Below are 24,192 nucleotides of genomic sequence, written 5' to 3'. Positions count from 1 at the left end.
TTTTTTCTTGCAAGATTTTTCTTCCTCTTCAAAGAAATACAGTGAAAGGAGGACATTTAAAATTTTCAAGAAAGATGGTCTCTATTCTGATCTCTAGCATATTAAATTTAGACTCATTTTGATCCCTTGGACTCAGTATAATTATTTATGATTTATTTTTCTGAAAAAGAGATCTAAATCTGAGCCCAAACTTCAGGCAGTTCCAACTCATGAAAGCCTATTAATCAAAAGATTACAGTTATTCCCAAAAGATAATTATGGTTTTCAGTCAGGTCATGACATGTCATAAAACAACATCCAGGGAGATATTACCCTTTATACAAATTACCCTTTTGTTCCTTCTAAAGGGATCACTGATGACATTTAACAGTTGCAAGTGAATTTGATATTGTTCCTCTGCATGAAAATATGTAAAAATTGCTAACATTTTGCTTGTAAATGGAAAAGGATGAAAAAGAAGAATAATACATGGCAAGCCTAATGCAACAAGAGCATAGAGTTGTGTCATCTTTTAAATGAGAACTATACAGACTTAAATATCTGCAATAGATCATAAATATTTTTGTATTTAATTTAATTAACAGAATTTCCTAGGACCAAATGTTTAACTAGCCCCGTGTTTGTAAAACATTCTTTCCTGTGTATAAAGTAATCATTCTGCATATGGCTGTAGGTACCTGATAGCTGTTGAAAATTCAATCTGCATTTAAAGGCCATTCTCAGTATTACATGTTGCTATGATCCCAGTCACATCAATGCCAGTAGAGAGAAATTCCTGTAAGATTCTGATGTGAAGACTACTCTAAAAAACTGGGGGAACTTCATTTACTTCATTGGATTTGCATCCATGCCAAGATTTTTGATAGTTTTTACCTCAATATAGTGATTTCTTATCTTCAACTTTACTGCATGAATTATTTTGCAAGAATCATTACTATTTATTACACATTTTGATATTCCAAGATGAAAGATGCTATAAAAATGAAAGGTATTATTATTATCATTCTTTAATTTGAGAACATGGAGTCCTTCATGCCTTAACTGACTCATATGTAAATTCCACATTCTTTGTCATTTAGCAATTATGCTATAAAAATCAAAGGCTTGGAACTAATTTTTTTCATTAGTGTAAGTGTTTTGATATGAATATTTTGCCAATACAATTAAGTTTAATACAAGAAATTAGAAACTAGAGATTATTAAGCCATTTTGTCCATCCATCCTTTGTGGAGTTTGAAATAGAGTTTGCCTGATACATTTTGGTTTCACATTACCATTATATGAGTTTAAAGAAAGGTCATGATTAGTTTTGGAATATTACTGTTCCAGTTCTTAAAATCTTCTGGGAAGTGGATGGGCATATCTTTTAAAGTGTCACAAAATGACAAAAAATTGAAATGAAATGTAATGTAGATACTAACTGACCCAAAAGCACATTGAAAAACTCCTAGTAGAATTCATTAGGTGGCCCAAGTTTTATCTTTCTGAATAGTCTTGATAAGGGGGAGTAGCTCAGTGCTGTTGTGGTGTCTAACTGTAAAGAGGATCTTGGAGTAGGTATTTCAATGATCTAGATCTCTTGAAGATCTTATCTGATGGGTAGGCTTTGACTATTCTCAGTATAAAATGGCAAGTGTATATAGCAGAACAACAATACAAAATTTCAATGAAAAAATAATTATTGACCACTTTATTATATACTAATGCAGTTATCTGGGAGAAAATTTTAAGGGTTCATCTACCTCTTCCATGCCCTACGATGCTTTTCTGGTCATCAGATGACAGAGAAAGGACACATGATTAACAGCTCAGAGGCCAGTAATATAGGATATTTCATTTCCTCTTCAAGATAAGTATTTGGCATTTTAGGCAATGATAATCTGAGGGAAAGTACACAATATTTCTGAGAGACAAAAATCCACATCACTCTTCCTGATCATCTTTTTGACTCCTTCTGTTGGTTTGGAAACTCTTTATTAACCATAAATAACTTTGTGATTCCAAATTTATTGTAAAAGAAATGTAGGCACCTTAGGACACCTGCAGAACTACCTGTTTGAATATTCTCCCAAATAACATTATCTCAACAAGAGGTCTGTAAATTACAGACTATGGAACCAAGAAAAACATTTCTACTGCCTACTTAGCTTCTCTCTACCTCAAAACTGCACAGACAAAGCCTATGATAACCACATCAAAAACCAAACCAAACCAAACCAAAATCCAAAACATGCACACAAAAAACCCCGGTGATGAAGATATAGTTCAGTACTACAAAGAGGAGAAAATATAAACTCCCAAAGTGATGATTAATCTCACAAGAATGCCAAAGAAGACTCCATGACTGGAAGTTAAAGTCAGGAAAATACACGTCCAACATAGACTTATGTAAGAGCCGTTATCAGTCAAAAACAAACTGCAAAAGGGAACAGTAAGTATTTTATGCCATTTAGTATTTATTTCAGGATCAAGCAACATTTTGAAATGTATCCTTTACCAAAGTTATGTGACCCGCTTATTTAATAAATCATATTAATGATCAGCAGTTTCTGTCATGTCTCTAAAATATATACATACATAAGCATTGCCAGCTGTATGAAATTGCCAAAGTGCTCAAGAAAAGAGTTTGTGACTATGCATAGATTAGTATTACATCTTGACCCACCGTAATAGAATTTGTTAGTGATTACTGTGGTGGAAACTACTGAAACAATTTTCCTTAGAGGTTGGATAGAGAATTTGTTGAGTTTCTTTGAAGGAATTGCTTATTCTCTGGAGAATGCACAAATCTCTTTCCTAGCAGGATTAAAATAATCTTTGCACTCCTCAGAACACATGAACAGTGTATCTTGTTGTCCTGAAAGACAATAATGTACACACTGTATAGTTTAAAATAGTGGAAAAGAATTTAAACATATTCAGATCACATGTGAATGTCATAATTTTGACCTCTTAAATACTATTGGTGCTTGAAGTACAACCAAATTCCAAAGCTCAGCTGTGCACCTCAAACACACTCACTGCTATAAGAAGGTAAAATGCAACATGTGCACCAGCAGTACTCCACACACGTGTCCAGGTTTCCATAAAACCAAGCTTATTGACCAAACAGTTCACAAGAGACAACCTAAAAATAGTGCCCTTTTCACTTGCTCTCAGGCATGTACTTCCTATGACTACAGACTCATAGCAGTAACAGTTTTGTCATTTATGCTGATAAAAAAAGAAAACAGTTAAGAATTGTTAACAAGTTATTGGTCAACTATGTTGTCAAAACCAAGATGTATGTAGTACAAGACTGATTTCACTAAATTTAACTAAATCTAACTTGATTTCTATTGTAAGCACTTATAGCAAAACACAGGTCTTAAAATGGTCACGTGAACTAGACATTTAGAGAGCCTATTTGTCTCTGTTAGTTGCAAAATGATGCCACACTACCAGTTCATGTACAGGTGTTGATAATAGTAGACATCTCAAGTTAAACCCTCCCCAACTGGAGGGGAGATTTGAGGGTATTTCAGAAGCTGAAAAATATATCTTACAGAGAGATTTGAGAATTTTATTTTATTTATCTTATCAAAAAAAGGTTAAGAAGTAACCTAATACACTTTTCAAAGTCACCTGAAGATAGGATTTATGATATTAAAGATTACCTTAATATATGAAAGCAGATCAAGAACCCCTAGTTGGAGGCTGAATGCATACTGCAATTACTTTTTTTTTTTTTTTAATAAGAGCAATTTTCAAACATACAGGTTACATGAGACTGGGATGCATTCTCTCCATCCTTGAAGACTTTTAATTGAATATTAAAAAAAAAAAGATAGCACAGAGAATGACAATCTCTGTAAACTGTATTGCGTGCAATGTCAGTTGATGCTAGAAGTCCATTTTAACTTTAAAATCTATTAATATGTAATTAGCATTAGTTATTACACAGCCACTGCTGTGTAATCCCCTGGAATGTACTTGTTTCTGTACTTGGATCCTTCAAGCAGGCTATGTACTTTCTGTGCTTTCTAATCTGACAGGTTTTCAAGCCTTAAAAATGATCTTCTGAGTTAAAATTTTGTTTTAAAGTCATCTTACAAGCCCTTCGTTACATAGTTGTCCTGGTTTCAGCTGGGATAGAGTTAACTGTCTTCCTAGTAGCTGGTACAGTGCTGTGTTTTGAGTTCAGTATGTGAAGAATGTTGATAACACGGGTGGTGAGCAATTGCCCTGCACATCATTTGAACATTCCAATCCTTTTATTATTGCTGTTGTCATTTTATTAATGTTATCATTCTCATTATTAGTTTCTTCTTTTTTGTTCTATTAAACTGTTCCTATCTCAACCCCCGAGTTTTACTTCTTTTCACAATTTTCTCCCCCATCCCACTGGATGGGGGGGAGTGAGTGAGCGGCTGCGTGGTGCTTAGCTGCTGGCTGGGTTTAAACCACGACATTCGCATTGCTACTAGAAAAGTTACTTCAAATAATTTTTTTCTGAGGGGGGAAACCTCTGAATTTTGTCCTTTGAGTTGAAATTTTTTTGAGGCTTTGGTTATGTCGAAGGAATTAAATATTTGCACAATGCAGAGGAAATGCATGGTGTTTAGTGCTTTTTATAATATCTAGGTGAACATGACTAAATCCATATTTGGACATCGAAACTATAAAAGTAAAGTGGGAAAGACAGCAAGGGATGGAAGACATGTGGAAAACAAGTAACTATGATATCAAGGTAAACACAGCTAACTCATAACTAGCTGTGAAAATTAAAAAGCTTTCAGAAAAATTATTCCAGGAAACTGTTCTAGGATTCTATGAAACACTCAAGATGTTATTTTGGTCCCCTTTAGTAATTTTTTTCCATTGGATCCGGTGAACTCGCTGCTTCATCCTCTCACACACATTTAAAAGGACTTGGAGTATTTCCCCCCCAAAGTCTTAAGGACAACACCTTTCCGGTGTAAATGTGAAAAAAATTAATTATGTGTTGAATATTTAGAGGCTCTTTTACATTAATTGACTTCCTACAACGCTGTAACTTTCAGTGTAAGTCACTAAAAGACATATGTAATGCTGCAGATAGGAGCTGTATTCAACTAAATACATTTCTAGCATCAGTTGGATGAGGGCTAGAGGGAAGAATGGAAGGTGAGAGAAAGGCAAGCTTTCTCTCCAGTAGACCTGGCTTTGCTGGAAAAAAGCTTCAAAGATGTTTTTAAATCTGTATCTGCAGAAGTAGGTTTCTCTAGAGTGTTTCCAAACCTGTATTTTGAAATGGGTTGTTAGGTAGTGCCTGAATATCATCATTCTGGAATAGCATTTGCAAAACATTTTACTTGCTATCCCAGACCAAACAACTTTTCTGTATCAAAATGATCCTTTTTAATGAAAAGTGTAGATGTTTGTGCATACTTTTTTAGCAGCTTGATCATATCTTGGTGTAATCAGCCTTGGTGTAAATCTAGTCTACCTCTCAAAGGAGAGTGTTATACTGAATAAAAAATTGCATAGCCTCTGGTTTCCCATGCACAGTTTTAAAAATAATGGTAAAGAAAATTATACAGAACTGTGCTGTTTAGGCAGACTTTTAATGAATCCAGGTGATAGATAGGATTTTCTATAAACAAACAGCCACACAGAAGCAGTAAAATGGAAAGGAGGATTCATAGAATAGCATTATGCTAATCCCAGGAAACTAATTCTAGTGATGTACTACAACAGCCGCTCTATATGTTCCATTCACCCAAAACAAGAAAATATACTGCAGAGACCACTCAAAAGTTTAGTGTTACCTCGCAGTGCTTTACAGCAAATCAATGTAATATGCATTTCTAGTGCCAATATTAGGATTTTGTAAGCAGCTATATAAGTTTGCCAGTTCAAAAAAGAGATGGACAACAAGTTTGCCTTAATTCATGGAAGGTAATATGGCACGTGTCTTAATCTCAAATTTCTGGTCCTAATGGAACTTTCTCACAGCAACATAATATAAAACAATCCATGGCTGCACTTTCTATGTGAGCACAACCTCCTGCATCCTCCTCTATTTGTCTTTCCCAGATTATTACTTTTCCTCTCTCTTCCTTTCCCTTCACCACACATTACCAAAAACTTCTGAGCTTGAGAAAATTTGTCATATTCTAATTTCAAAACTTACCAAAAAAAGGAGTAGACAGAGCTTTTGTAAAAAGCTTCAGAATATATGTCATTTGTATAAATCTCCATTATGTACGCAATTTGATTAGAATGCACACGCTGGTCTTAAACACATCTATACTGCTACAACAATTACGTGTAGTTTAGTGTTATAGTGTAATAACATATGCTTTTAAATTGATTAGACATTTTAACTATCACTCTTTGCTCTTCTCTAACAGCACTTGTTGTGGAGATGCATGATTGACACAACCAGTAGTGACATATCACAGCAGAGAATGTGGGCCTGGAGGGGGAACAAACAAATGCTGCTTGTCAAAAACACATGATCAAAGTAACCAGAGATTTCAGGGACTTCTGTTAAAAGAAAATAAACAGAAAAAAAATGAATGCAGACACGGAAAGAGGTCTGCAGTTAGAATTTGCATCTGCAGAACATAGAGGGAAAAATCAGGTTTTAATGTCGTGTTTCTCTACAGCCCTATGCAGTAGAACAAACTCCTTATGTGGTACTTACCTATATAGTTTATGGAATTATGAAACTGAGTATCTTAATTATTAATGAGGTTTTATTCACCCACATCTGTGAAACTCCTTTCTTTTATGTCATGAGTGGCTAATACAAAGAAGAGGCAAAGTAAATTCTTCAGATAAAATTATCTTCTCTATAGCATATAAAATACCATTAAAATGTTTTTATTTTTTATTAATAGCAGTAAAACACTATTGTGGTTTAACCCCAGCCAGCAACTAAGCACTAACACTAATAAAATGACAACAGCAATAATAAAAGGATTGGAATGTTCAAATGATGTGCAGTGCAATTGCTCACCATCCGCTGATCGACACCCAGCCAGTCCCCCAGCGGCGATTCCTCACCCCCGCTTCGCAGTTCCTAAACTAGATGTGGCATCACACGGTATGGAAGACCCCATTGGCCAGTTGGGGTCAGCTGCCCTGGCTGTGTCCTGCGCCGACTTCTTGTGCCCCTCCAGCTTTCTCGTTGGCTGGGCATGAGAAGCCAAAAAATCCTTGACTTTAGTCTAAACACTACTTAGCACCAACTGCAGACATCAGTGTGTTATCAACATTCTTCGCATACTGAACTCAAAACACAGCACTGTACCAGCTACTAGGAAGACTGAAACCAGCTGAAACCAGGACAGAGAACTAGAAAAGGTTAATTAAACCATGCAAATTGACCTCTGAGGATCAATATGAGGATATGAGATGCATACTCATAAATCCTCTTTTTCTTGAAGAGTTAGTGAAGGAAAAATGTCCATCAGTAATGTAGTCTGACTAGAAAAGCAAAGTTGCTTTTTCTTTTTGTATTTTAGTCAACTCAATATATTCTAGTTTGCTTATTATTTTATGTGTTTAATAAAACCTTCAGTTTGTATGAGTTACTGTGTCAAGCTTGTATGTTGGGGTATTTTAGTTCGTCCCCATTTAACCTGTAGATGGCATCACTACTACATTTACAAACAGAACTATCCAAAATTTGGGTAATACCTACTGAAAAAATGAAGTTTCTTAAAACACTTCAGTACTGATCATAATGGATGAAATACATTAGAAACTGTGGTTTCCCTCAGTATTTCAGTGGCTTTCAGGTCATTCTGTACACATTTTGTGAGCCATATACTGAGATATCTTTTGGAGTAATTTTGTTAGAGGAGGGACATGATGTTAGGTAAATTACACAATGCTTAGCTTTCTTGACTCTTGAGTATGCTGCCCCGGTTTCTTTGCCTTTCTTATCATTCATTACTCTTATTGAGATAGCATCTCTGAGGCATAGGTGCTCTTTTATATGTTGTACGAGCATAGGAAAGACAAGGTTCCTGCTGCCTTGGTTTTATTCTTCAGAAAATACTGAAGTGGAGACTAAGGAAGCAGTTGATGAAGGCTTTTTACCCCTTTTGCCTGTTTTCTGGGTGATCACATTTCAGGGTTGTGCTTTTTTGTGCCTCAGTTTCCAATCCTCACAAGTATTTCAAGCTGAAGTCATACAAACTGGCCAGTGCTTTGCACCTGAAACTTGTCTTCCTGACTTCATAATCAAAACAACCCATTGGAATTGCAGGAAAATACATACTAGATCTTAAGGCCTGAGGTCATAATTATGGTTATTGTCATGGACAGTGTCAGAACACATTGCAGATGGTGTTGGTGGTCAGAACAAAAGAGTCAGTAACAGTTCTACCAGAACCCTAGCAAAATACATGGTTTCTGTCAATCTCTGTAATATATAGCCTAGGGCAGAATTTGCGATCAACAGCTTTCAAATATTTCCTGTATTCCCTGCATTAACCTGCTTACCTTGCATGCAAGAACAGCAGCTAAAAGGGCCTGTGATAATAAAACCTATTTGAGATTTCATCAGTAACTCCTGCCATGATTGGTTGAGTTTGTATCAATCAAATGTATATAAATTCCAGGGAAAATTATTAAAATTTTAAATAGCTCAGTGATAGGGGTTTTTTTTGCTGCTGTGATTAATAATACTGTCCACATAGGGTCAAACATCTAGTCAACACTCTATTGCAGATATAACTGAAATTTTGTTGTGATTTTAGAAACAGTTTTATTTGACTTTGGATAAGGAGAAAATAAATGCAGGAAAAGCAGGAAAAAAAAAAAAAGAAAAACAGAAAGAGTATTCCAGAATGCCACTTATCCATGGTTTTCCTTTTTATTTGATGCACAGGAAACAAAAATAAAAATTATTGGAACTTCCTTTCCCTCTCCTCTCCTCTCCTCTCCTCTCCTCTCCTCTCCTCTCCTCTCCTCTCCTCTCCTCTCCTCTCCTCTCCTCTCCTCTCCTTATTTTACCTCTTCTGTCTCTGTCTCCCCCCCCCCCCCCCCCCCCTTCATTCTGCAAACTCATTCCTTCTTTGGCATTTGTTGAACACTTTCCATTTCATTGATTGTAAAAAAAACCCCTTCAAATAACTATTCAGCTGCGCCCCCCCCCCCCCCCCCCTTTTGTTGATTAGAATTTGCTAGCACAATAAATTACAAATAATGTGAACTTGCAAATCCTGGACAAGTATGGAATGCTACTGAAGGTGAAAGGAATTCAGTGTGAAAAGGTGCTGCATTTGTAATTGGAGAAAATACCTCTTTGAAATGAGGCTGAGTGAAAGACTGTGAAGTTAGATGACTGTAGTTTCCAGTGGTACACTGTTCTGCAGGATGACATGCACTTAAATTAGGACACAACTTTATTTACTCATTTGGTAGCCATTTGGCAAAAAGCATTTTGCAGGTCATCATTTGTTGTTTCCCTCTTTCTACCTAGTGAGTGGCTGTTATTACCTTTTGTGTTCCATTGCAGCAGGTGCCTAGTTTTGCTTGGATGTCACTGCCTTTTCCTCTTGTCAGGGTTACAAGTTCAGTGAAGAAGGTCGTCACTTTGCTGGAAATATTAATACTAAGTTGCCAGATTCTCTGGTGTGAAAACAATGTTCCTTCTCTGATACACCAAGACACTTAGAAAGAGCATGTTATCTGCCACAAGTTGGTACTAGTGTCTAGCTTGACTGGTTTCCTTTGCATGCGTTGCTATGTAAAAACAGTCACCTTCCTAACATGAGTTTAAAAATTGTATCAACTCTTGGGTAAGGAAATGTGTCCATCTTCCCTAAAATCTGGCATATACAATAATTTTGATGAGCACTACCAATCTTTATTGGAAAGACTTGGGGTTGTTCAGACTGGAGAAGAGAAAGCTCCAGGGAGACCTGATTGCGGCCTTTCAATGTATAAAGGGGGCTTATAAGAGAGATGGGAGAGAGACTTTTTACCAGGGCCTGTAGTGACAGAACAAGGGGCAAGGGTTTTAAACTGAAAGGGGGTAGGTTTAGATTGGACATAAAGAAGAAATTTCTTACAAGGAGGGTGGTGAGGCACTGGCACAGGTTGCCCAGAGAGGCTGTGGCTGCCCCATCCCTGGCAGCGTTCAAGGCCAGGTTGGATGGGGCTTGGAGCAACCTGGTCTGGTGGGAGGTGTCCCTGCCCATGGCAGGGGCGTTGGACTAGATGATCATTAAGGTCTCTTCCAGCCCAAACCATTCTGTGATTCTATGATTCTGTGATTCTGTGATTCTATCACAAGTTGTTTGTGCCACTGCCTTCAGTCACTTCTGGTTCTGTGTAATTTCAACCAGCTTACAGTTTTCTTCAGTGAACTAAAAGTTATGCCTTAATAATTGATTTTTTTTCTTTTATGAAACTCCAGATAGTAATTCTTCTTTCTTTCTTGTCATGCCAGTCCATATTTAACCTTATACTAAGCGGCAGTTCTGACTCACTGGGCCCTGTACACAATTCTCATTTAAACTGACTCACCAGCAACAGCTTGTATGCATGTAATCTTGCATGTATCCACCTGTATCTTGCATGCATTTAAATGACGGTGACTGATGAACTGCAAGCCCACAGTCTAACTAGTTTTTTGACTCTCAGTCTTTCCTATTAATTTAATTCAGGTACCCGCAGATTTACTTATCCCACAGGTTTGCCCAGCTGAAAGAGCGTTATAGTTTTCCTGAAGGCAATTCTACTTTGTATGTCTTCTTACTCTTTTAAGAAGTGTCTACATTAAAATACTTGTGACCATCTTGAGATGAATAAGTAATGTTTGAACTGCTTCCTTCATTATCTAAACTTGAATGTAATTTACTGAAAGTACATGTATTTACACTAAGGAAACAAATTTATTTCCCCCAAATAATTACCTATTACTGTCTATGTGTTTTGGGAAAATTAGAGTCTGAGAAATAAATGTTGTTTTGGATCAAATCAGGCACTCTTGAAAATGACATCAGTATAATCTAAGTGAGTTATCCACAGACCAGTTTAAACTGTAAGGGCTTTTAAGCTTCTGAGCTGCAGGTTTTGCTTTATGGCACGTTATTATACAGTAAGTGCACAAGAGACAACATGATATGATTTCAAAGACTGATCTTGGCAGATCCTCAGCATTCAGATTACTTGTTCTGAATGCAAAAGAACATATAGCTTGCTATGCAACACTTTTGTTGGTGAATTGTCTTTCATTCTATTGAAAAATATGCATGTACACACACTCAAATACAGTTTTGAAAATAAACACATACAAAAAATGGACTGCTGCATTAATTGAATCATAGGGTAAGGTGATAAATGATAATAAAAAAATAGTTGGTTTGGCTGAATGACAATAGCAACCTTGCAAGACATAGCACTCCTAACTTATTTTAATCTGTATATAAATGAAATGTATTAAACATTCAATTAGTTCTAACCATATGTCATTATATCAGAATACAGCAGACATACAAATGTGATACACACATAGATGAACTACAGTGCATATTACAGCAATGTAGACATAGCAGTAGTTGTATTATTGGTTATTGTATTGATGATAATAAAACTGCTCATTCCATTAAAATCTACACAACAGGACACACCTTCAGGAATGTATTATGGTAGGTGTTGTAAGATTAGTCATCTTAGGGCGAGGCTTAAGTATTACATATCTAAAATGAATTATGAAATATCTCAGCCATCAGAAAAGGTAGTCAAGCCATTTTTATTCTCCTGTTTTATAGTTAAATACTCATTTACAACTGTACATGCTATTGGAGATTGTATTGGTTTTGTTTGACAAGGTTTTGGTAGCGGGGGGGGGGTTACAGGGGTGGCTTCTGTAAGAAACTGCTGGAAGCTTCCCCTGTGTTCGAGAGAGAGCGAGCCCATACCAGCCGGCTCTAAGATGGACCCGCAACCGGCCAAGGCCGAGCCAATCAGTGATAGTGGTAACGCCTCTGTGATAACATTTTTAAGAAGGAAAAAAAGTTGGGACGGAGAGAAACTGCCGCCGGAGTGAGGAGTGAGAACATGTAAGAGAAACAAGCCTGCGGACACCAAGGTCAGTGAAGAAGGAGGGGGAGGAGATGCTCCAGGCGCCGGAGCGAAGATTCCCCTGCAGCCCGTGGGGAAGACCCTGGTGAGGCAGGCTGTGTCCCTGCAGCCCAGGGAGGTCCACGGTGGGGCAGATCTCCACCTGTAGCCCGTGGAGGACCCCACGCCGGAGCAGGTGGGTTCCCGAAGGAGGCTGTGACCCCGTGGGAACCCCGCGCTGGAGCAGGCTCCTGGCAGGACCTGCGGATCTGTGGAGAGAGGAGCCCACGGAGCAGGCTTTCTGGCAGGACTTGTGACCCCGTGGGGGACCCGCGCTGGAGCAGTGTGCTCCTGAAGGACTGCACACCGTGGAATGGACCCATGCTGGAGCAGTTCGTGAAGAACTGCAGCCTGTGGGAATGGCCCACGTTGGAGGAGTTCGTGGAGGACTGTCTCCCGTGGGTGGGACCCCACGCTGGAGCAGGGGAAGAGTGTGATCAGCCCTCGTCCTGAGGAGGTGAAGCGGCAGAAAATAACGTGTGATGACCATAAACCCCATCCCTGTCCCCCTGTGCCGCTGGGGGGGCTTGGTGGTGAAATCCGGGAGTGTAGTTGTGCCCGGGAAGAACGGAGGGGTGGTGGGAAGGTGTTCTGAGATTTCATTTTACTTCTCATTACCTTGCTCTGGTTGATTTGTAATAAATTGAGTATGTTTTGCAAATCGAGTCTGTTTTGCCCGTGACGGTAATAGTGAATGATCTCTCCTGTCCTTATCTCGACCCGCGAGCCTTTTGTTATATTTTCTCTCCCCTGTCCAGCTGAGGATGGGGGAGTGATAGACCGGCTTTGGTGGGCACCTGGTGTTCAGCCAGGGTTAACCCATCACAGAGATTTAAAAAAAAAAGATGTAAAACTGCAGGCTATTCTTTGTTAAAGTAAATAGTGCTAAATTGTTGCTTACATCTTTAGATGTTTCATACCCATAAGACATAAAGGTTTTTAAACACAGAAAGTTTATTTTAAGTAATGTCAGTAGTTTTAAATGTTCTCATTACCCCCCCCCCCCCTTGTGTTAAAATAATCTTACTCAGCCAAAAACAGTTAACAGCAAATCAAGCAATAGAACCAGTATACCTGTATTTCTATTGCAGTCATATTTGATCAGGTAACAACCCAGACAGTGTGTATTACCATGAGCTCAAATTTAACTCATTCTACAGAGCATACATGACATAAATAATAATTCATACAGATTGTTAGATGGTTCAATCAGCAGTATTCAAAACATTTATAGTTTTTAAATACCGTGTCAACATAGGGCAGTTTATACAAGGAAAATCAGAAATTGTATTATAATTTGAAAGAAGAAATTCCTTTCGTACTTGTAGTAGTCTAAATGAAAATAACAAATTTAATTTAACCAAATGAAAATAACAAAATCTGATATTATTTTGCAAAATTCTTCTGTAAAGGATTTAGACCTCTACTACTGAACTGCACCTCTTGAGCCACATCACTAAAAGTGGGATGATGGCCCAATTAAACAGATTTCTTCAAATTATTTTCAATATGATTCCATAAATCTTCTGCCTCACAGCACATTCTTTTCTCAAAATAGCTTAAGATGATGAAAATTACAGTGCCCTATGTACAGGTAACACATTTTCTATCTAACAATTCTCTGAGTAATTTTAGTGGAATAGTAGTGGAATAATAAACACCCTCTGTACCCACCTTTAGGCCTTGGCTTATAGTGTGGAGACCCTCTATTTTAGTGTCCAATCACAACACATTGCTGTATTATATTTCATATTTTAGAGCTATTCAAATCTGTCTAATTTCATGTTGATTTTTAACTATAACAAACTACTTTTTTCCATGTGTTCTGAAGCAGTTTCTAATGTTTTTGTCTTCAGGAGAAATATCGAATTTCAGTTTCATTGCTTAAATAAGCTGATATATAACACTTAATGTAACAATTACTTCTCCAGCCAGCTGCCAAAGAAGCCAGCCCAGCAAAGAGATAGAATACAGGCAAGAAAATGGCATAAATTACCTGAGACATGAGGACATATTTAAAGGATTTAGTACTTTCTTTGCTTACTTTACTTTCTAGAATATGATCAAAATAGTTCTGTGAAAAAACAGGAAAACTCATTTTTCAAAGACATTTATGAAGTTTTAGAGGCAGAGTGTGCCAGAAGAAGCAATATCTTTCATTAGATCTTTATTAACTGAAAAAATAGACAAGCTTTTGGTTCCAAATCGCTTCATCAGCCTGTGCAATGTAGTTCCTGTAGAAAACAAACAAACAAAACAACACTTTTTTTTTAAAAAAAAACAAGAAAGTTAAGCCAGCTCTTCTGTATTACTTATTCATAAGTTAACAAAGGCTGTGAAACTATTCTTGTGAATGTTACAGGATCCCTGCCTTTGTATTGTCGCCTCTAGATCAGAGAAACTTCCTTCCTCACGATCAGAATAATACAAAAGAAAGAAAGAAGATGTGTGAGCACAATCGGCAGCCAAGCTTCAGCTATCTGAAATGGCTAATATATAGCTGAACTTTCACATTGGGAAGAGACAAAGCAGATGGCAAGGCAAGAAGAGTGTACAGAGCATTTGAGGAAGAGGGGTTAGAAACAAGGGTTAAGATGAAGATGGAGCTTGTTTTTAAAGTAATGATGAGGTGTTGGATTAAGATCAAAAAAGGATGTAAAGGTGAAGAACATTTGAGGTTTACTGATTAGATGGAAGAAATTACACAGTCAAAGCAACAACAGAAAACTTATAGCGCCATAAGATTTAATGTTTCTGAAAGCTCAATAAAAGGAGTCCAACATTTCTCAAGGACAAATAGGCAGTATTCCAGGTACATGTAAACCACAAAGACAACCTGCTCTTTTCCAGAGACAAATTCTGAAGGCGAGTCAATGTCTTTCTGTTAACTGTGAGGTTCTGGAGAAAGTCCCCCCCCTGCCCCCCCTTCAATTTTTTCCTTAAAACTTATAAATTGAAAACTCTCTGCCAGTTCTAAACATTTCTCTAGAATATAAACATCTATCGCTCCCAGAATATGTAAAAATGTAACTTGGATAAAATGGACACTAGAACTAGATGATATATATCACAGTTCTTCAAAGGTCACATCAGTAGTAAAGAAATTCAGGGAAATTCTGGAACTCACTCTGCAGAAGCCTGAGACAGGAACATAAGGATTCAAATTGTAACTTCTGAGAAACCCACTGTGACATGAAAGTAGGAAAAGGATCTCATTCCTGGGTTTTTCTCAAACAGAACTTTTGGCTTTCAGCAGAAAACCTAATGTTTTAGGAGAACCAAGCCTTTTACAGCTCCTACTGATGGTCCCTCTGAAATGGTGAGAGAGCACAGACCCCATTGGCAACTTCATTTTTAAAAATGTCTGGGAGTATTCATATTTTGCCAGATGCTTGACTTCAAAAGAAAACATTATCTGGATATGGACTAAGTAAGAGCTGCAGGATTCGGCATATAATGAAAGCTTAATGATGCATTTAAAGTGAAGAATATATCAAATATATTTTTACTTGAATTTCTGCCTAAAAATAAAATTGTGAATTTTTCAGATATGTTTCATTTGGGTCACGCTGTCTGCAAATCCATTTGACAGATTATAGCCCAAGGAAAGAAGTAAGCAGGTAGGAATTGATCAACAAGCCTTTTCCTTCTAATAGTGCCCATGATTGCTGTTATAGAAAACACCAAATCTCAACCATCTTTGTAATTAAGTCAGGTTTTTTTTCTTACTCCTTAAGTAGTTCTGCCATTCTTCTGCCCTAGGTTGAGGCATATAAAGCTTACAAGTCTATTCCTCAGCCAGTTATCCTTTTTGAGATAGTAGATTGAAACAAGCTAAGGATGATTCATTTGCCTCTTAAATGCCTAAGGGGAGACGATTTGGCTCTGTAGATACTGATCATTCTCCACTGACTATGAAAAAGCCGGGAGTGATTAGCTCAAACAGACATGCCTAGTCAGATGACTAGAAACCAGGGCAGATTAATCCTACCCTTATTTGCTGGCAGCTGCCAGAAGTCTTAACATCTATATAGCTCAGTGAATAATTTCAGATACGGAATGCATTCAATTAACTTCATCTGCCTCTCATTTCTAATCATAAGCAGTCTTTTATGTTCTACTCTTTTAAAAAAAAGGATCATTTATAAAGTATTCCTTAGTGTCTATGTATGCTATATAGCTTTCCAGTGTATAAAGCTGAGAGGTATGGGTTAAGTTTCACTGGACATTAAGGTTAAAGTTAGTTCATGGTACTGACTAATTTTCTCCCCAAATTCAGGTGGTTTTTTCCATTCATTTTCTGGATACAAAGGGATTCTGCAGAATACCCTTCAAATGCAAACAAAAATAAGGAAAGCTTAGCTGAAAAGTATTCAGAGTCTTTAACTGTTAATGAGCATATAGAGCATTCTATCATTTGCACTAGAAAAGAGGAAGAGAGCCATTCCATTTCAAAGAATTTGACCAACGTGATTATTGTTACCATTTTGTATTTATTCAATAATTTGATTTTGTCATTACCGAGGACTAGTGCCCAAGGCAGCCTGTGTAAGTTATCTTTCAGTTACATATTTTGCTTTTTGTCTCTCTGTCTCATAAGTATTATGCTAGTACACTGTCTGAAAAAAATAATAATATATATATATTGGATTTGCGTGGAAAGGTTTTGTTGCATGTGGCGCTACAAGGGTGGCTTCTGTGAGATTATGCTAGAAGCTTCCCCTATGTCTGACAGAGCCAATGCCAGCCGGCTCCAAGACAGACCTGCTGCTGGCCAAGGCTGAGCCCATCAGGGACGGTGGTAGTGCCTCTGCAAGAACAGAGTTAAGAAGGGGGAAAAAAACTGTGCAACAGCAACACCAGCTGGAGAGTAGAGTGGGAAAATGTCAGAGAAACAACCCTGCAGACCCCTGCAGACCCTGCAGCAGGAGGGCAGGAGGTGCTCCAGGCGCCGGAGCAGAGATTCCCCTGCAGCCCGTGGGGCAGACCCTGGTGATGCAGGCTGTGTCGCTGCAGCCCAGGGAGGTCCACGGGGGAGCAGATCTCCACCTGCAGCCCGGGGAGGATCCCATGCTGGAGCAGGGGGATGCCCGAAGGATGCTGTGACCCTGTGCAAAGCCCATGATGGAGCAGGTTTTCTGGCAGGACTTGTGACCCGGCGGGGGACCCACGCTGGAGCAGTCTGTGCCTGAAGGACTGCAGCTGGTGGAAGGGACCCACGCTGGAGCAGTTTGTGAAGAACTGCAGCCCATGGGAAGGACCTCACGTTGGAGAAGTCCATAGAGGACTGTCTCCCGTGGGAGGGACCGCACAGTGGAGCAGGGGAGGAGTGCGGAGTCCTCCTCCCCCTGAGGAGGAAGGAGCGGCAGAGACAAGGTGTGGGGAGCAGACCCCGACCCCCATTCCCCGTCCCCCTGTGCCACCAGAGGGAGGAGGGAGAGAGAATGGGAGTGAAGCTGTGCCCAGCAAGAAAGGAGGGGTAGGGGGAAGGTGTTTTAAGATTTGGTTTTATTTCTCATTACCCTTCTCTGATTTGATTGGTAATAAATTAAAATAATTTTCCCCAAGTCAAGTCTGTTCTGCCTCTGATGGTAATAGCTGAGTGATTTCTCCCTGTCCTTATCTCAATCCACGAGCCTTTTGTTATATTTTGTCTCCCCAGTGCAGCTGAAGAGGGCAGTGATAGAGTGGCTTTGGTGAGCACCTGCTATCCAGCCAGGGTCAACCCACCACAATATATTATATATGATATGATCTATCTATTATCTATTTTCTGTTATCTGTTATCTGCTATCTGTTATCTATCTATTATCTGTTATATATATATACACACACCTTCTCCTTCCTGGTTCTTGTTTTCTCATGCTTCTCACTGTTTTATTCACTTTTGTTGCCTGTTGAAATATTAGAGAAACTCCTCCAAATAATTCTACAGGTTGATTGAGCTAATTTTCACAAAAGTGAATTCTTTCACACTAGTTGAGAATTTGGCCACTTGCTGTGTAATTTAATAGAACAATTTTGATTGATGTCCATTTTAGATCTTGCCCCAGATATTTACTTGTACATAAATTTTTAGTAGATAAATCATTTTCACTGGAGTAATAAAATATATTTAGGAATACTATTAAGTAAATGAACTAATACTGCACAGCCTAGAGTAAGAGGTCAAATAAGTGGCACTATTTAGCTTGGCAAAATACATATCAATCTCAAAATTAAATTAGAAATTGGGACTATTTTATGCACTTGTAACCATTTATGTTATACTACATTGGTTTCATTAATTTTTGAAGGAAAACACACATTTTATTGCCCAAAATTTTTTGCAAAGAATTTATCTCAAGAGTCTATTTGACTGCTTTTATTTGCTAATGAAATATTAGTATTGAACTCTTGTGTATTTTAAGTGACTTATGTGGTTATTGTTGTCAGCATCAACTTTATTCCTGAGGGCTGATGCTGTGATGTGTTCCTTATTTCCTCTGGTGTTTTGATAAATGTTCAGGGAGTACTCCAGAAGGAAAGTGCAATTATTGCTCAGGAAGAAAAAGTGACTATGTAGACGGTCAATATATTTATACTGTACTGTAAGCAGTATTTGTGGGTCAAAGATAACTCAGTGACATACCTGTATAGAATCACTTGAAAGCCTCTGCAACTATACTTTGTTTCATTTTAGGCTTTTACCATTTGAAGCACTTGAAGACTAGTAACTTAGATTTTTTTTATTTATTTTTTTTTTTTGATTATTTGTACTGTTACTGACACTTTCCATGGATAGAGGCAACTTACTTAATTTAAAGTACTTAATGAGCCCTTCTAATCAACTCTGAAAGTGAGAATAAGAAAAATGTAGGGCTTGAAAGGACATGAGAAACCACTTTCACTATTCAGTCCAATTCTGTATTGAAATAGGATCAGGTGCACTGATGTTGTCTCTGACAAGAGTCTGTCTAACTTGTTCTGAAAAGCTTCCAATGAAAGGCATTCTACAGTGTCCCTAAGAACATTGTTCCAGTGCTTTACTATACCCATATGGCAATAAAAATTATATTAGAAAAATGTCATCACTGAAAAGGATATAGAACATGAAAGCTCTTTCAAGGGGCAAAGTAACTTTGCCCAGTGGATACTCAGTAGTTTGAGCCATAAAGTGAAAAGCAAAAAAAACCCACCCAACACCCTTACTGAAATGAAATATAAAAAGAAGTCTACAGCAAAATGTAACTCTGCAGGAGACAACTTGGCAAGGAAGACAAGATAAATATATGCAATTGTACTTTATTTGACCAGAAATAGTGAAGTCAAGTTCTTAGAACTAATTTTTCATCTGAAATATCATCCTTACAACTGCAGAGTGCCCCTTAAAAGCAGAGGCACTGATTCAGTGTTGAATCAGAGGCGAAAATATTGCCCACTAAATCACTAGTACTATTTCTTGTACCATCTAGCTTTTTCTTGGAAGCTTTCCACATGGGCTGACCTCAACCTTTCTAAGCAAGTAAGAACAGTCAGGATCACAGTAAAAGCCAATGTAAGTAGAGTAATGTAATATTGTATTACAACAATACAATATTACAACATTGTATTACTTATAATGTAAATAATATAAATTCACAGAAACTGCAGTAATTAACTGCAATTAACTATTTGTTAACAATTACCAATATTGTATTCTGTTAACAAAAATGTTTGGAGATGATTGTGTTGCACTGTTCACTTGCTGCTGGGAATTTGAGGTAAATTTCAAAATCAGTGTAGAACAACTTTCCTTCTTACATCTTTTTTAGATGGGTTTGATACACATAATTGAAGACAAAGACTGATGACTTACTAGCTGGCCTGGAGATTTTGGAACAGATCCAGAAAGTCTATGTTGGTGTCTAAAATAAGGGAGGCTGAAATTTTGTTGCCTAAATTTAAGGATGTCATCCAAACTAAGTTATAGTGTCTTTGGTAAATGTTAAGTGTTTGGTAAAATGCCCTGAATCTGAAGATACAAAAAATAGATCTCCCCATTGCTTCCATGCCTCTTCTATTTGGGACTGTAAGCACTCCCAGATTCAACAAGGGGTGTTAAAGGCCATACAATTAGAATATTTCCTGAAGAGTGGGAGCCTGGTGTTGGGGTCAAATCCTATCAAGTTCAAGAGTTATATTAGAGCTAGAATTTAGGTCAGCTATTTCCTTGTGAAATCTAATCACTACTCATAAGCAGATAGATGTAAATTCTTCCCATTTCTTGCCTTCGCTTGGTGTTTTCTCTCCAGTTAGGTTCTACTTAGGCTTCCAATTTTGTGGAAAAAATTTACTTGTTGACTGTGTTAAGGAAAGTGCCTTTTGTTTAGAGAACACTTGGAGTTTAACTATAGTATAATTTCTTCTTGACTAGTAGAGCTCTCTAGCAGTCAGGTCTACTCAGCAGATTTGACTTAATGGGTGTCTGAAGTCTGTAACTTTGCCAGGCATTATAGACAGATTTTAAGAGTGTATTTGCAACTCTTTGAATGATTGTTCAGATACATAATTTTTAGGAACTGTGAACACAAAAGTTGGAACTGCTTTCAGATGCCATTCTAGTTGGATTAAAAGGAATGGAAAGGGTCCATAGTTTCTCTACAATTGAAACTGGGTGACCTAAAGTCCTTGTCTACCATTTCATACCCATGAATGACCTGTTTTCTATTCCGGATTCTTACTAGTGCTAGAGTGATACTAAAATAACCAATCTTTGGAAATTTTCCTACTTTTTCTAATATTCATACAGCTACTTAAATATGAAAATTATCCATAAGAACTGAATACTGATTAAAGTTTTTTATGGGATATACAAATATACTCATTTTGATGAGTTATTAATGATAGTTTAACATCTAAAATATCGAATCAAACTATAAAAAAACTTACAGGAAACAATATTGATTGTATATTAATGTCTTTATACCTTTTCTTAGCTTTGGGATATTGAAAGTAAGTGCTGATACTGAGGAAAACTATAAATTTATTGTAAAAATTGTGTTACATTGTGTGCTTTGAAAGAACATAAATATCCAGAGCATTCTTCACTTTCCTTGACACTGCACGGTTTGTATGTCTTTTCAACAGACACAGAAATATAAATAAACATATTGTAAATTTGAATGCACTTTGGCTTGAACTGTTGTTATATTTAAACACAAATTTCTGATCTATCACATTTTCAGTTTATGTATTTGACATTCCCTGTCACTGTGAAACTGATCTACTGATGTAATAATAAAGTATGGACAAAATTTACTGTAGGGTGTTAAAAGAGATTAAAATTCCCTTTTGAATCAACACAAAGACAGTTTTTGGTTTCACAATATTTAGACACGAATACCAATATTTGTTTGACTACTGTTATATAGTGCAGAGGCTGCAGAGGCTGAAACATATACAAGAAAAATTGAGTCAGATTTGCTAGCTTAAAGATTAGCACCCACACTGAAGCTTTTTAATACTGGCCTTACAGCACTAGTAGGATTGCTGCACACCCACAAAGCTGCTTGGTTTAGATCCCAAATAGTAAATCTCTGTTCTTTTTTGCTTTTTTTGAGCAGAGTAGGAACGTGTTCTACCTTTTCCTTCAATTCTTTCACTGTTATCCCTTCATGTGTGGAAGTCTGCTGGCTGAGATGCTTCAGACTCCAAACCTCAGTTGCCATAGATACCTCCATGGCTTAATCACATGTATTCTTTCCAACAGTTTCCATTTTTGAGCACTCTATTTTATAAGTTGCCTGTTCAGGACCTCATGGAATGAAACAGAACCTGCTCTGCTAGGCCTGCCGACCTAGTCACATCCTGTTTAACAGCAATAGAGGAATCCAGTGTTATGAAAGTGTGCTGTGTTGCTTGCCTGCCTGCCATAGCTTTTTTAATGTCAGTAATTTATTTTTTTTGCTTATTCAAGAGAGATGGAACTGGTTTTCTAGAACAACACACAGAGTCCATAAGATCAAAGCTAAGTTTACAGTATGGCCATGCATTTTTCTAACACCTTTCTCAGATTTACATCATTCTCTTACTGATACAATTATTCTGTTTATTAATGCTGAGTCTATGAAGAATGAACTGTACTAACCACAGTGTGACAAAAAGGTTATGATGTCTATGTTTTCCCCTTTTTCACATATGGCACCTATGTATCAAAAAAGTTTTCACAAGACCAGACTTATGACATATGAGGTTTCTCCTCTACTTTTCATCTTATGTGACTATGAATACAATTTTAGCAGCTTTAGATTTAATGAATGTTATTTCATATTTATTATGCATTGATAGTAGTGTTGATAGTGGAAAAGACTCAACAGAATGTATTTTCTTTCTGGATATCATACTAGAAATGGAGAAAATTTCAAAAAAAAAAAAAAAAGAAAAGATGAAATATTCTTTCAATGTCCCAACATTTATATCAGTAACAGTATTTCTTTCATTGTTGGGCTCTTGCAGTCAGTCCTTAAAAAAAAAAAATTATTCAGCTCATAGTATCTCCTCTTAGTTCTTGAGATATTGTCATTTCAGTTTCCATTTTTATGCTGTCAATTTAGATCTATTTTGGTGAAAACCAAATCATAATCTGGTTTATACTACTTAGTTTATTTTTACCGATACTGGCCATATTTTAAGGAATTACTATTCTAATTTAACTTGATAATTTTATCTGGACTTCAAATTCTGGATCACTTGGATTATTCTAAGGATGAACAATTATTTATTGCTGTGTAAATTCAAGTGCATGGGGTTTGTGCCTTCTATATTCCTTTGAAGATGAAATATCCTACAAAACCTGGAGGAAAGCAGGCAAGTTCAATGAGATTTCAAGGGTTTTTTTATTTTGTTTCCTTCATTAAGGCAGGACAAGTGAAGTTTAAAGTCTGTAGAGGCCATTCTTTCTTTTCAGAGTATTGTAAGATCTCTTGGATATTTTCATGTAGTACAAAAGTTCTTCATCTTTACTTTTTTTGAGATTATTTAAAAATTAGGTGCTTGACCCTTGAACTCTGGTTTATGCTGCCAAGGTAATGCACCAAAAGTATTTTCATGATCAAAGCAGAAAGAACACCTCAGAAAGCTTCTAGTAAGAACAGTGTATGACCAAACCTCTTCCTATCTTACTAGAGAAAGTAGATGCCTCTGCAAGAATTTTTAGATAAGATTAATACTGCACAGGAAGCTGAAGACCATGTCAGGATTTAGGAGTTTACACCTGACAGCTCAGGATGGATGGAGGGATGGAAAACATTCTTGCATCCCTTTCAATCACAAGGACCATGCCGGCAGTATGTCTTGCTGTATGTCTGATGTAATCTGGAAATAATGTACCTTTTTGTGGAAGAAGGAAAGGAAGACATTCCTGACATCTTGACATCTCTTGCCACCAAAAAAAAGGAGCACAATTAGCTTAGGAGAGGACTCTCTGAGAAGAACAAAGGATATGAGTTCTTTTCTATCTATCCATTGCTTGTGTGTTGCATTGGGTTTGTGTGACAAGGTTTTGGTAGCTGCGGGGCTACGGAGGGGGCTTCTGTGAGAAGCTGCCAGAAGCTTCCCAGATGTCCGACAGAGCCAATGCCAGCCGGTTCCAAGACAGACCTGCTGCTGGCCAAGGCCAAGCCCATCAGCGACGGTGGTAGTGCCTCTGCAAGAACAGAGTTAAGAAGGGGAAAAAACCTGTGCAAGAGCAACAGCAGCTGGAGAGCGGCGTGAGAAGATGTGAGAGCAACAGCCCTGCAGACCCCCAGGTCAGTGCAGAAGGAGGGGGAGGAGATGCTCCAGGCACCAGAGCAGATTTGGTTTTATTTCTCATTACCCTACTCTGGTTTGATTGGTAATAAATTAAATTAATTTTCCCCAAGTCAAGTCTGTTTTGCCTGTGATGGTAAGTGGTTGAGTGACGTCTCCCTGTCCTTATCTCAGCCCACAAGCTTTTTGTAATATATTCTCTCCCCTGTCCAGTTGAGGAGGGGGAGTGATAGAGCTGCTTTGGTGGCCACCTGGCATCCACTTTTTTCTACACATTCCCTCTGAAATTACCAGAGCTCACTTAGCTATTTCCAC

Source organism: Accipiter gentilis, chromosome 13 (assembly GCF_929443795.1).
Source record: "Accipiter gentilis chromosome 13, bAccGen1.1, whole genome shotgun sequence".
Lineage (NCBI taxonomy): Eukaryota > Metazoa > Chordata > Aves > Accipitriformes > Accipitridae > Astur > Astur gentilis.
This window is presented reverse-complemented; position numbering follows the sequence as displayed.